General features: G+C 50.7%; 1 protein-coding gene across 10 annotated transcripts in view; it reads left to right on the forward strand.

The window, feature by feature from the left end:
* Positions 1-9975: 9975 nt before the first annotated feature.
* CLASRP (CLK4 associating serine/arginine rich protein) overlaps positions 9976-13906 on the forward strand; it is a 45033-nt gene continuing 41102 nt past the window's right edge. For 6 of the 10 annotated variants that reach the window (XR_010593355.1, XR_255873.4, XR_010593356.1 and 3 more), the window contains exon 1: positions 9976-10049. The gene's annotated coding sequence lies outside the window, so the exon portion shown is untranslated. Of the gene's footprint in view, positions 10073-13906 lie in introns of all 10 variants that reach the window. The other 4 variants (XR_010593357.1, XM_005295695.5, XM_024111764.3 and 1 more) reach the window with 3 other exon arrangements.

A 13906-nucleotide genomic window follows, 5' to 3' on the forward strand; every position in this document is an offset into this window, starting at 1 on the left:
CTTCTCTGCTGTCTCATCCTGAACCACTTTACAAGCCCATATACTACCTCTAGCCGGGGCGGGGGCTGGGGGGCACGTCACTATCGCTACAGTGCGCCCAGCTCTAGGGTGCAATTCAGCAGACATCTCATAGCAACAGCATGCCGCAACTGAGGGCAGGACGCGAGATAACTGTGGGGTGGGGAGATGTGGGGAGATATAGGGAGACTGAACAGAATTACCCAGGCTCTGGGCATTAATATTACTCATCTTACACGTTCTCCACCCAAGCAGCACTGGTACAATACTAACACAGAGGGCAGAGTGCCCCCCATATAGCAATAAGGCCTGAGGCCGCTCAGCCTGTGAATGCTGAGACGCTGGCAGCACCAGGTGCTAAGGCAGCAGGTTAAGTGCCTGGAGACCCTATTGTAGCCCGGGCTAACACTGGCTCTGTCCCCCCATAGCAGCTAGCTCACATATAGAGATTTGTGCTGCTGCTGCCTGGGTGCTCACAGAGCAGCTCCTATCAGAGCTCTTCCTGCAGGCTGCTAAGTTGCATCATTGCCAGCTGGGTGCATCATTCTGCTTGACATTAGCTGAGTGTCCTACTGTTAACCCTAAGTTAACTCTAGGTGGCTCTCCCCAGTCAGAGCCATTAGAGGGCCTGCTCCCCATGTCCTGGGGAAACCCGTGCCCACAGCTACCCTCTGGGATGCCTGCAGGGAGCCTGTGACCACCCACACTTCTCAATGGCTCTCTGGCTGTTGCCTCACTGCTCAGGAGGTGTCTAGGGGCCCCCTGGCCTCTCCAGCTGCCATCCCATCACCCCCTTCTTGGGGTGCTGTTTATTCTTGCTGCCTCGACTTCCTCCCCAATCCCTCCTGGTCCCGTGCAGCCTGGAGGTCTTTTGTGTCTTTGTCCATGTGGATCTCACTGATGGTGCACATGTCTCAGCTTTGACCAGCGTCTAATGGGGCAGCGCTGGCCCCCTGCATCCACTCCTACCCTCCACCCACGGGCAGAGTGGCTCTGCTCACCTCTCACTTCCCTTTCCGGCTGTGGCAGTGAGATGTAGCACCAGGGTGCCCTTTCACCCAAGTGGCTGGTAGGTCTCAGTAGTGGCTAACGGTCTGCCTGCTGGAGCAGTCCATCCTCTGGCTCGGTCTCTAGGGCCACTCCATGATCCCATGGTATCTGGGATACTTGCTACCAGAGAAGGGTGGGTTGTGGGCTTCCCACTGACAAAGCATCTAGAACCACAGTTACTGTACAGTAAGTACTTGCTCTTTACTGGAGTCCCTGTCCATGTGGAGCCCACTCCAGTGACTAGCTAGTAGCTCCCAGACGAACCGGAGGAAGGTGTGAGGAGTCCTGGCTAGAGCTGACTAAATAAGGATTGCAGAGCTGCTCTCCCAAATCTGGCATCACAACTAGTAATCAACCCCCGGTGTAATGCGCGATGAAGGTGTGGGCTGTGCTCCATCGGGCTGCCCTCGAGATCTCTGAGAGGAATACGTCTGAGAAGGTTGCCTAGTTGAGAGGGCCGTGCAGCCTGAGGCCAGGGGCACCTCTGGTAGCTGGTTACAGATTGCAACTGATGGAGCGAGCTCTGAGAAAAATTAATGAAGATATCCCATCTCCTAGAACTGGAAGGGACCTTGAAAGGTCATCGAGTCCAGCCCCCTGCCTTCACTAGCAGGACTAAGTACTGAGTTTGCCCCAGATCCCTAAGTGGCCCCCTCAAGGATTGACCTCACAACCCTGGGTTTAGCAGGCTAATGCTCAAACTACTGAGCTATCCCTCCCCAAGAGGGAGAAGAGACGGCGGGATTAACCCACCGCCGGGCCCTAGACAAACGCACACTTCTGGGCCCCTGCTTTCTAATATGAACGCCAACAAACAGCCCTACAGGACACTCTGCAGCCAAACTCGCCCTGCTGCGGATCTGCCGGGCCCGGTTGCTCATCTCGCTGCTCTGGGCGCTGCTCACCAGGATGGAGGCGTAGCCTGGCCAAACCTGAGTGGTGCTACAACCCCGTCGGCCAGGTCACAATGCCACTCACTCAGGTTTGGCCCAGCCACCCCGCTGTCATGGTGAGCCTCGCCCCCAGAAGCAGCAGGATGAGCAGCTGGTCCCAATGGATCCACAGCAAGGCCAGACTGGCCATGGGCAGCATCCTGTATAGCTGTTTGTTGGGCCATCCCCTCCACAGCCCCTACCTGCCTGAGTCCCAGGCACACGTCTAGTTTGTCTATGTGTTAATCCGGCCCTGAGAAGAGATGGCCTGACCTTCCGCAATGCTAAAAAATAAACAGGGTGATTTCCTGAATGGCTCCATGCTGCCTAGAGCCCTCCTTGATTCCTTGAAACCAGGAGCTTGGATTCTCCCAGGTTCAAGTGCAGCTTGGGGAAGAAAATGGTGAGGTTGATGGTTTGGTTTAAATGAAAAATCAGACACCACCTCGATGAGGTGCTTACAGTGGGGCCTCAGCCCCATCTTCTCCCTGTGGATGACAGTATAATGGAGCTGCTATTAGTACTTGGCTCTCGCAAAGCTTCCTAGCTGGGGTGACAGCCACCAGGAAGAGTGAGATGGTGGCGATGGTATCCAGATAAGGGTCAAAGGGGGTTCCTACCAGGTTCCTACAAGAACAACATTAAGGGTCCAGGAAAGAGGGGCTCACAGACCAGGGTTAGGTGCGGACCAGTCCTTTTAGAATGAAACAACCGGACAGGAGAATACCACACAGATTCGCACTGGAGCATGGCTAATGGTGAGGCTCAATAGCTTGAGGTGAAGGATGTAGTCCAAAATCTTGGCATCTAATGGGCTGACACTGTATTGTAAAGGAAGCCCAGATAGAAAATCTTTCCCACTACACGATCAATCTATGGGTCAGAGTGCTTCCTCCTCTCTATAAGGATTTTTTGGTCTTCTCTAAAGCACACCCTGGCTGTAGTGCACAACCAGCCAATTTTCAAGCCATGAGATGTAAAGAGGCTGGATTTGGAAGGAGAATTTGCCTCTGCTCTGAGAGAATACGTCTGGCAGACTGGAGCCTTGCGGACAGTGCAGTAGGTCTGTGAGGCAACACTGATGCTACAAGTATTACTGTGGTCACATCCTACTTGATCTTTTTTATGACCCCAGAGAGCAGGGAAACGGGAGGAAAGGCATAAAGAAGGCCTTGAGACCAGGATATGGGGGGAGCATTCGGGAGGGAGCCTGGGCTGGTAACTGCTCTGGAGCAGAAGAGAGGACATTTGCTGTTCGTGTAAGTGGCAAACAGGTCTACCATGGGGAAGCCCCCTCTGTGGAACACAGGCTTGAAAACAGAGACCACCGGTGGCTGGCGGAGTACTGTCATTCAGGTAATCCACCAGACTGTTATTTGCTCCTGGTTGCTGAAGGGCCATAGAAGTTTCCACAGTTTGAGTCCCTCCTCACAGAGCCTCCCCTGCCTGTTGATATAATACATTGCAGCGGTGGTGTCTGTCAGGATCTGTACTGTGGTCCCTTCCAGCACAGTATTTCTTGTGGTCTCAAGTGGGCTGATGCAACTGCCAGGCATTTTGTGAATACTCCTGGGGTATAAACAGGCTGGACAGTCGTACCCAGTATCGGTAGCTGTTGTGACCCACTGGAAACTGGAGATATTTTCTGTGGGCTGAATGAATCACTGTGTGAAACAAGCATCCTGAAGGCTGAGGTGGTAGAGACTCTCTGTCCTCTATGCCCTAGCGTGGGGGACACATGGACATGCAGGGCCCAGGCATGGACCCAATGGACACTACTGGTCAAAAGATTCCAACCTCATGCACGCGAGATGCATGTGCACCATAATGGATCCAACTGGACCAAATATCTAGAAGAACCCCACTTCCTGCAAAGGACAATAGAACCTTGATTTTACAAACACCAGCCTTGGGAATGACCAGTTTCATGAACCCCTTTTCCTGGCCAGGAAAAAAATCCTCACATAACAAAAGTGATGTCGATGAAGACTAAGTCAACATCCCGTCACATTCTGATGCCTTCAGTGCACTGGAAATTGCTCTGCAGTGGCATGAAGGACTGGAAGAAAGCAATGTAGTGCCTTACATCACAGATCCACAGGGTCTGGTCTAAGCCCCAACCTGTAATCAGTCCCGTGAAGTGACCCTTTTAGTGTGCTGGGCCCCCACTCACTTCCACAGGGGTAGGCCCGTGGACTCCATAACTGAAACTGGGCCTTTGGGTACCAGCGATCCCTGTGGTTCCCAGCTGCAAGTCCAGACTCTTGTGGGAGGCTTGTACGGTGCCCCTTCAGGACACAATACTCCCTGTAAGCATTTACAATGACACCAGGCAGCCTTTTCAAAAGAAGGTAATCTATTAGTCAACTGGCCTACAGAATCTGACAGTCCTTAGAGGAAGCAAAGGTCAGGACAGAGTTCAGCCTGGCCAACATCAGGGCTCTACCCCAACAAGCTCCTGTAAGATCCATTTTGGCCCTGTCTCTGTCCCTTTGTGTTTGGTTCCACGTGTGTGTGTGTGCTGTAGGTATCTGTGAGCTCAGCTTTTAACATGGCCACCAACCACTTTTCCCCTTTGTTCTCCTGCTCAGAGCCCTTGCTTGGCTTCCCTGCAGAGAGGTGGGGGGAAATCTCCTTCCCCTTGCCAGTTGGACACTCGCTAGGTGGAAATGTCTTGGCCATTGGGGTTTCCATTTGTAACCCTTCTGCCCATCTAAGTTGGCAGCAACAAGGGCCGGGTTCTGTATCTAGGGGTTCCGTTTCAATAACACAATGCAAAACCGGCTCGAGCCCCCACCCAGTGACCTGGGACAATTACATACCACCCCCTGGGCACCTCTAAGAGGCAATACTTCCCCTCTCACAAGCACGGAGTCTGAGTGTAACAGAAAATGTTTAATAACATGAGGTAAACAACATCAGCATTAAATTGGAAAAACACCACAAACAGGCTTCATGAGCAAAAAAAAAACAACCCACCCCAGCAAATTGGGCTGTGTCCTTTCCCTCTGGTTCTTGAAACCAGCAACCCAAGAATCACCAAAGTCCCAAAAGTCCAACAACCCCAAAGTCTCTTGGGTCCAGCAACACAAGGATCACCAAAGTCCCAAAAGTCCAACAACCCCCCCAAAGTCTCTTGGGTCCAGCAACCCAAGGATCACCAAAGTCCCTAAAGTCCAACAACCCCCCAAAGTCTCTGTCCCTGGTCAGTGCAGCCCCAGAGTTCAAGCGGGGGGGGGGGGGGGGGAGGCACGCAGGGTGTTAAGGGGCACCTTACGTGATCCGAGGCCGACCGGCTGCCTCTCCGTGGGGTTCCGCCGCAGCCTTCTCTACGAGCCACTCCACTCCACCAGCTGTCCCGTGAGCCGCTCCCGCCGTCCACGAACTGCTCTGGCAGCTGCTCCGCTCTGCTCACCAACCTGTGAGCCCCTCAGCTCTGCTCCACTTCAGCTGTTCCTTGGGCCGCTCCCACAAGGCTCCGCTCGCTGCTTCTCCAGCCACTCCACCCTGCTCACCGACCTGTGAGTCGCTCAGCTCCAACCATCCCATGAGGCTCCACTCTGCTAGCAGCTCCGCCAGCCACTTAGCAATATAGACTCATAGACTCATAGACTTTAAGGTCAGAAGGGACCATTATGATCATCTGGTCTGACCCCCTGCATGCTGCAGGCCATAAAACCGTCCCTACCCCTTCCCTGGACTCTGCTGTTGAAGTCCCCAATCCTGTTTTTAGTGACTGCAATCGGCAGAGACCCTCCTGCTAGAGATCCCTGCCCCATGCTGCGGAGGAAGGCGAAAAACCTCCAGAGGCTCAGCCAATCTGCCCTGGAGGAAAATTCCTTCCCGACCCCAAACGTGGCGATCGGTAAGACCCCGAGCATATAGGCAAGAGTCTCCAGCCTGACCCCGTTAGCCATTATACTATTTACCCACCATTGCTTGGCTTTCCTTGACTACTATGTTTTACCATTAAACCATTCCCTCCATAAACTTATCTAACTTTATCTTAAAACCAGACAGGTCCGTCGCCCCCACCGTTTCCCTCGGTAGGCCGTTCCAATATTTCACCCCTCTGACGGTCAGAAACCTTCAAGTCTGAACTTCCCCACGGCCAGTTTGTATCCATTCGTTCTGGTATCCACGTTAGTACTAAGCTGGAATAATTCTTCTCCCTCCCTTGTATTAATCCCTCTAATATATTTAAAGATAGCAATCATATCCCCTCTCAGCCTTCGCTTTGTCAGACTAAACAACCCAAGCTCCTCTAGTCTCCTTTCGTATGACAGCTTTTCCATTCCTCTGATCATCCTAGTGGCCCTTCTCTGCACCCGTTCCAGTTTGAGTTCATCTTTTTTAAACATGGGAGACCAGAACTGCACACAGTACTCCAAATGAGGTCTCACCAGCGCCTTGTACAACGGAAGCAGGACCTCCTTATCCCTACTAGATATACCTCGCCTAATGCATCCCAAGACAGCATTGGCTTTTTTCACCGCCACGTCACATTGTCGACTCATAGTCATCCTGCGGTCTACAAGAACCCCTAGGTCCTTCTCCTCTTCCGTTACTTCTAACCAATGCGTCCCCATCTTGTAACTAAAATTGTTATTAGTCATCCCCAAATGCATCACCTTACACTTTTCACTATTAAATTTCATCTTATTTCTGATACTCCAATTCACAAGCTCATTCAAGTCTCCCTGCAGGATATCCCTGTCCTCCTCCGAATTTACAACGCCTCCCACCTTCGTATCATCTGCAAATTTTATCAGCCCACTCCTGCAATCGGTTCCGAGGTCAGTTATAAATAGATTAAATAAAATGGGTCCCAAAACCGAACCTTGAGGCACTCCACTAGTAACCTCCCTCCAACCCGACAGTTCACCCTTTAATACAACCCGCTGCATTCTCCCCAGTAACCAATTCCTTATCCACTTCTGGATTTTCATATCGATCCCCATGTTTTTCAGTTTAACCAATAATTCCTCATGGGGTACAGTATCAAACGCTTTACTGAAATCCAGGTATATTAGGTCCACCGCATTTCCCTTATCTAATAAATCCGTTACTTTCTCAAAGAAGGAGATCAGATTCGTTTGGCACGATCTGCCCTTCGTAAAACCATGTTGTAATTTATCTGCCCTTCGTAAAACCATGTTGTAATTTATCGCAATTGCCACTACCCTCCAGGTCCTCAACTAGTTTCTCTTTCAGAATTTTCTCTAACACCTTGCACACTACAGATGTTAGACTAACAGGCCTGTAGTTACCCGGATCACTTTTTTTCCCTTTCTTGAAATATAGCTTCAGGCTCCCCCACTAGTTAACACAGTCTCAGTGATCTCAGCTCTTAATAACTTTAGCTCTTTTGTGATTTCAGCTCTTAGCAATTTCAGCTCATAGTAGGGGAGCCCCAGTGCTAGTGCACCATTGGCCCAAAGTGAATTCAGCTCAGCAGCCTGTAAATAGACTCCTAATGGAATCAAAGTTAGCTCTGACATTCAGCAGTGGAGAGAGGAGGTAGTGCAATTGGTGTTTCAAACCCTCAAAGAGGGCCCATACTATCAGATATAACTTAGAGAATTTTTTCACTTCAAGGTCCCAGAAGCAATGGCAAGGTTTTCATCCCGAGGCCAAAAGACCAAAAACATCAAGACACTTGATCATGGCCTTGGATAGACCAAGAGGCTACTAACACTTGGACCACAGCTCATAGAGAGCCGAGAAACAAATACCTGTTCACATCCTCTCTCCCTTCACTGTGTTTGGTAACCCATGCCCCTTGTCAAGCAAGTGCTACTTAGGTAATGGTGAAGGACTCACTCAGTCCTTCTGTCATACAACAGTTCCACTGGCCTTGATTCACAGAATCAGGGTAACAAAACTTTATTCTTCCTGCCCCAATAACAGAGAAGCTGGGGATCCCACACCAGCCAAAGTAACCACTTTGAGTTGCTGTTGTTTCATGCCAGGCGAGTGGGTGTGCCTATGCAAACAAGATCAGCCCCTGGAGTTCTTTTCCACACTCGCCATAATTCACCACCAGATGTCAGGGTAGAGCTCATCCTGACTCTGCTTACACATTGTCTCTTTGGCTCTTTCATTCACACATGTAGACTTTATTCCGTTTATTATTGACTCTGGTTTCCAACCAGGCTGCTGAATCAACACCTCATCCCTTCTCTTTACACTCAGTGCAAGGCAGTGTAAAGCCCAAGGGGAAACTGAGACGCACATAGGTATCATAAAAATATTACCCAAATTCCCACATTTGTCACACCACACTCATGCACCAGACCGACTCTTTTTGAGATGTTCAATTTTAGGAACTTCTCAATCCTCGATTAGTTTATAAGAACGGCCAAACTGAGTCAGACCAAAGGTCCATCTAGCCCAATATCCTGTTTTCTGACAGTAGCCAATGCCAGGTGCCCCAGAGGGAATGAACAGAACAGATAATCATCAAGTGATCCATCCCCCATTCCCAGCTTCTGGCAAACAGAGGCTAGGGACACCATCCCTGCCCATCCTGGCTAATAGTTCTTTTTTGAATCCTGTTATAGTCTTGACTTTCACAACATCCTCTGGCAAAGAGTTCCACAGGTTGACTGTGCATTGTGTGAAGAAATACTTCCTTTTGTTTTAAACCTGCTGCCTATTAATTTGGTGGCCCCTAGTTCTTGTGTTATGAGTAAATAACACTTCCTTATTTACTTTCTACACACCAGTCATGATTTTATAGATCTCTATCACATCCCCCTTAGTTGTCTCTTTTCCAAGTTGAAAAGTCCCAATCTTACTAATCTCTCCTCATACAGAAGCTGTTCCATACCCCTAATCATTTTTGTTGCCCTTTTCCAATTCCAATATATCTTTTTTGAGATGGTGCGGCCACATCTGCACGCAGTGTTCAAGATATGGGTATACCATGGATTTATATAGAGGCAATATGATATTTTCTGTTTTATTATCTATCCCTTTCTTAATGATTTCCAACATTCCGTTCCCTTTTTTGACTGCTGCTATACATTGAGCAGATGTTTTTAAAGAGCTATCCAAGATCTCAGGGGTTTGAGCACTGGCCTGCTAAACCAAGGGTTGTGAGTTCAATCCTTGAGGGGGCCATTTGGGGAATTGGAGCAAAAATCTGTTTGGGGATTAGTCCTGCTTTGAGCAGGGGGTTGGACTAAATGACCTCCTGAGGTCCCTTCCAACCCTGATAGTCTATGATTTTATATGTATACATAGTACGGACTGTTTTCCAATGTGCATTACTTTGCATTTGTCAACATTGAATTTCATCTGCCAGTTTGTCGCCCAGTCACCCAGTTTTGAGAGATCCTTTTTAGCTCTTCGCCGTCTGCCTGGGACTTAACTATCTGGAGTAGTTTTGTATCATGTGCAAATGTTGCCACTTCACCGTTTCCCCCTTTTTCCAGACCATTGATGAATAGGTTGAAGACGACAGGTCCCAGTACAGACCCCTGGCGGCCACCACTATTTACCGCTGTCCATTCTGAGCATGGACCAATGATCCCTACCCTTTGTTTCCTGTCTTTTAACCAGTTACCAACCCAGGGGAGGCCCTTCCCTCCTATCCCAGGGCAGCCCACTGGCCTGCTGTGACCACACTGTCTGCACCGCTCACTGCACCAAAATGGGCCGTGCCAAGGTCACCAAGCGCCTGGGGGCCAGGAGCTGGGGCAGCCCCTGCCCCAGCTTCATCCCCCCCCCGGGGAGTTGTGCTTTGGGTCCTTCTGCACCGGCCCCTCCCTTCTCCCAGGTTCCCAGGGCGACCGCCCCGTTCCCGCCTAGCCCTCCACAGGGCACCGGCGCGAGGCCCCGAGAGCTTCTGCGCCTGCGCCTGCGCCGCCGCCGCCGCCCAGCAGGCGGCAGAAACCAGCAACCTCTGCCCCGCCAGCTTAGCCCAGCCCGGCCCCACCCCGGGGGGCGGGGCCCAGCGGGGGAACGGCAGCCATTGGCGGAGGAGATTGAATCACGTGATCGCTCCCTGTTCCGGTTCCGGGTCAATTACCGCGGCCCTCGCTGGTGAGTGGTGGATGGCGGCGCTGGTAGGAAGTGTCCGTGCGGGGCCGGTGCGGGGCGGGGGGGTGATGGGAGCTGGGCACGTTCCCCCCCATCTCCCTAGGGCGGGGGGGGGGGGTGATGGGAGGTGGGCACGTCCCCCCCCCATCTCCCTAGGGCGGGGGGGGTGATGGGAGCTGGGCACGTTCCCCCCCCCCCCATCTCCCCAGGGCGAGGGGGGGTGATGGGTGCTGGGCACGTTTCCCCCCCCCATCTCCCCAGGGCGGGGGGGGGTGATGGGAGCCGGGCACGTTCCCCCCCCCTCATCTCCCCAGGGCGGGGGGGTGATGGGAGCCGGGCACGTTCCCCCCCCCCTCATCTCCCCAGGGCGGGGGGGTGATGGGAGCCGGGCACGTTCCCCCCCCCTCATCTCCCCAGGGCGGGGGGGGTGATGGGAGCCGGGCACGTTCCCCCCCCCTCATCTCCCCAGGGCGGGGGGGTGATGGGAGCCGGGCACGTTCCCCCCCCCTCATCTCCCCAGGGCGGGGGGGTGATGGGAGCCGGGCACGTTCCCCCCCCCCTCATCTCCCCAGGGCGGGGGGGTGATGGGAGCCGGGCACGTTCCCCCCCCCTCATCTCCCCAGGGCGGGGGGGTGATGGGAGCCGGGCACGTTCCCCCCCCCTCATCTCCCCAGGGCGGGGGGTTGATGGGAGCCGGGCACGTTCCCCCCCCCTCATCTCCCCAGGGCGGGGGGTTGATGGGAGCCGGGCACGTTCCCCTCCCCCCCATCTCCCCGGGGCGGTGATGGGAGCCGGGCACGTTCCCCCCCCCCCCCATCTCCCCAGGGCGGGGGGGTGATGGGAGCCGGGCACGTTCCCCCCCATCTCTCCAGGGCGGGGGTGGGGGCCGGGTATGACGGTAGCTGGGCACGTTCACACCCCTACCGCTCCAGTGCGGGGGGTGGGGGCCAGTGTTGATGGTAGCTGGGCATGGTTCTCCCCCCCCCCCCCCTTGCAGGCTCTGGGGGTAATGGTACCTGGATATGTGCCCCCCTCCCTTAGTGTGGGGCGAGCAGAGGATGGAGCGATCAGTAGCTGGGTATAATTATATAAATTGGGTTCTCAACCTTTTTCTTTCTGAGTCTGCGTGCCTCCCCCCCACCTATAAAAACTTCACTGCTCACCTGTGCCACAACTGCTTTTCTGCATATAAAAGCCAGGCTGGCATTAGGGGGTAGCAAGCAGGGCAGTTGCCCAGGATCCCAAAGCAATTGCTCAGGCTTTGGCTTCAGCTTTCTGCCCTGGGCCCCAGTGAGTATAATGCTTGCACTGCTCGGTGGATCCACTGAAACCTGCTCGTGCCCTCTGCCGCCCCCCCCCCCCCCCCCGGGAGCCTCAGACCCCCTGGTTGAGAACTGGTGATATAAATAAAAGAATAAGGAAGGCTGAGTGGGTTTGGGCCATTGTGTGATGTGAATGGGGAGAAGGCTGAAGGTAATCTAGGTACGAGGGGGGATTTGATAGCAGCCTTCAACTACCTGAAGGAGGGTTCCAAAGAGGATGGAGCTCGGCTGTTCTCAGTGGTGGCAGATGACAGAACAAGAAGTAATGATCTCAAATTGCAGTGGGGGAGGTGTAGGTTGGATATTAGGAAAAAACTATTTCACTAGGAGCGTGGTGAAGCACTGGAATGGGTTACCTAGGGAGGTGGTGGAATCTCCATCCTTAGAGGTTTTTAAGGCCCATCTTGACAAAGCCCTGGCTGGGATGATTTATCAGGGGGTTGGACTAGATGACCTCCTGAGGTCTCTTCCAACCCATATTTTCTATGTTCCTAAAATGTAAATGAATGTTTTGCTTCAGTTTTCAGTAAGGATTGTACCATGGAACATGTGCAGGAATGTGCCTGGGAGACTGTCCTGGAAAGCACTTACCCCTGAAAAACATTTGGGTGTTGTGGGAGCTAATCAACTGAACATGACCTCACAATGTGATGTTATGGCCAAAAGAGCTATTGCATCCCAGGACTATATAGATGGGGGATTCTCAAGTAGGAGTAGAGAAGTATTTTTTACCTCTGTGTTTGGTACTGGTGTGACCATTGTTGTAATTCTGTGTCCGGGTCTGGTGCCCAAAATTGAAGGATGTTGATAAATTGGCGAGGGGTCAGAGAAGTGCCACAAGAACGATTGAAGGATTAGAAAATATACCTTATAGTGATAGGCTCAAGGAGCACAATTGATTTAGCATAACAAGGGGAAGGTTAAGGGGTGACTTGATCAGTCTATAAGTGCTTACTTGGGGAATGAATATTTAATATTGGGCTCTTCAGTCTAGCAGACAAAGATATAACATCCAGTGCCTGGAAGTTGAAGCTAGATACATTGAGACTAGAAATAAGGCTTAAATTTTTTAGTGAGCGTAATTAGCCAATGGAACAATTTATCAAGGGTTGTGGATCTCCATCACTGACAGTTATTAAATCAAGAGTGGCTGTTTTTCTAAAAGATCTGCTCTGGGAATTATTTTGGGGAAGTTCTCTGGCCTTTGTTATATAGGATGTCAGATTAGATGGTCACAGTGGTCCTTTCTGTTGTTGGAATTTATGAATTAATAAAGATATTGAATAACATTGGTCCCAAGACCAATTTTTGAGGAACTCAACTAATAACCTTTCAGTTCATCTTTCAGCACAAGCCATTGTCTTCTCCCCTTAAGTCAGTTCCTTATCTACCTTACAATGCTTATACTGATCTTCCCTAATTTAACTAATAATTTCCCATGTGGTACTGTATCATATGCTTAACTGAAGCCCAGGTATATTAAATCTACTGAACTTCTCTTATCTAAAAAATTGCTTATTCTGTCAGTGAAGGTTATCTGATTAGTCTGGTGTGATCTACCTTTGGAAACCCGTATTGCATTACATCCCCATCACTGTTTACCTCTAGGAATTTAATTATTATTTACTTCACAATTCAAAGCCTTGCATTCTGTTGAGGTCAGATTAACAGGTCTATAATTGCCCAGGTGTCGTGTCCGTCCCCCCTCCCCCCCCCCCCCCAAATATACACACAATGTTAGCTGTTCTCTAGTCATATGGTTCAACTCCTACGTACATATATTTATTAAAAATTCTTGCCACCAGATTAACTAGCTCATATGCCAGTTCTTTTTACACTATTCTGGGAGGGAAATTATCCGGTTCCACTGATTTGAGAGCATTAAGTGCTTTTAAGTTTTTGTTCCACCTCAGATGTGATAATTTGCATTTCTAGACACTCATTTCCATCAGCTATGCTGCCTTCAGGCACATGTTCCATGTTATCCTCACTGAAAACCCAGGCAAGTATACATTTAGTTTTTGCGCCATACCTAGATTCTTTAGTCTTCTTCCCATCTGCACTGCATAGTGGCCCAACCTAATCCTTTCCTTATTTTCTTTTTATTTGTATAACTAAGAAACCACTACTTAGCTACTGCCAAAGAAACTAAATAATTCAGCTTGACTTTCAGTAAGCCTCACTTTATTCCTATGTTTTCTAACCTCCATGATGTAGCTTTCTTTGCTTATCAACCCCTTTTTCCATTCCCTAAAAGTTCTCTGCTTACTCCTAGTAACCTTTTTAAGGTGGCTATTTATCCTGCTGGCTCTGGAGTCTTTCCCTACAAATTTTCCCCCTTGTGATGCATGTTTCAGATAGTTTTCGTATAGGTGATTTGAAAAAAATTCCAAGCCTCCTTCACATTTAAGTCCTTGAACTCCTCAGTCCAGTTGACTTCTTTAACTAATTCCTTTAATTGCTCAAAAGTCTGCCCTTTTGAAATAAAAAATCATAGCTGATGACCTGGTTTTGATGACCTTTCCATTTAATTTTAAC

This window comes from Chrysemys picta, chromosome 17 (assembly GCF_011386835.1).
Source record: "Chrysemys picta bellii isolate R12L10 chromosome 17, ASM1138683v2, whole genome shotgun sequence".
Lineage (NCBI taxonomy): Eukaryota > Metazoa > Chordata > Testudines > Emydidae > Chrysemys > Chrysemys picta.